This window comes from Mastomys coucha, unplaced genomic scaffold (assembly GCF_008632895.1).
Source record: "Mastomys coucha isolate ucsf_1 unplaced genomic scaffold, UCSF_Mcou_1 pScaffold4, whole genome shotgun sequence".
Lineage (NCBI taxonomy): Eukaryota > Metazoa > Chordata > Mammalia > Rodentia > Muridae > Mastomys > Mastomys coucha.
In genome coordinates this window covers 36,496,666-36,497,104 of record NW_022196910.1, presented here as the reverse complement: position 1 = coordinate 36,497,104, position 439 = coordinate 36,496,666, and positions in this window count along the sequence as shown.

Sequence of the window (439 nt, the reverse complement as noted above, 5' to 3'; positions counted from 1 at the left end):
TGGTTGCCGTTTTGTCCTATTGACAGTGTCTTTTGCCTTACAGAATCTTTGCAACTTTATGAGGTCCCCCTTGTCAATTCTTGATCTTAGAGCAGAAGCTATTGGCATTCTCTTCATGAAGTTTCCCCCTGTGTCTATTTGCTCGAGGTTCTTCCCAACTTTCTCTTCCATTAGTTTCAATGTATCTGCTTTGATGTGGAGGTCCCTGATCCACTTGGACTTGAGCTTTGTACAAGGAGAAAGGAATGGATCGATTTGCATTTTTCTACATGTTAACCACCAGTTGAGCCAGCACCATCAGTTGAAAATGCTGCCTTTTTTCCACTGGGTGGTTTCAGCTCCTTTGTCAAAGAATAAGTGACCATAGGTGCGTGTACAGGGTCCCCAGTGAAGGAGTTAGAGAAAGGACCAATGGAGCTGAGGGGTTTGCAGCCCCTTA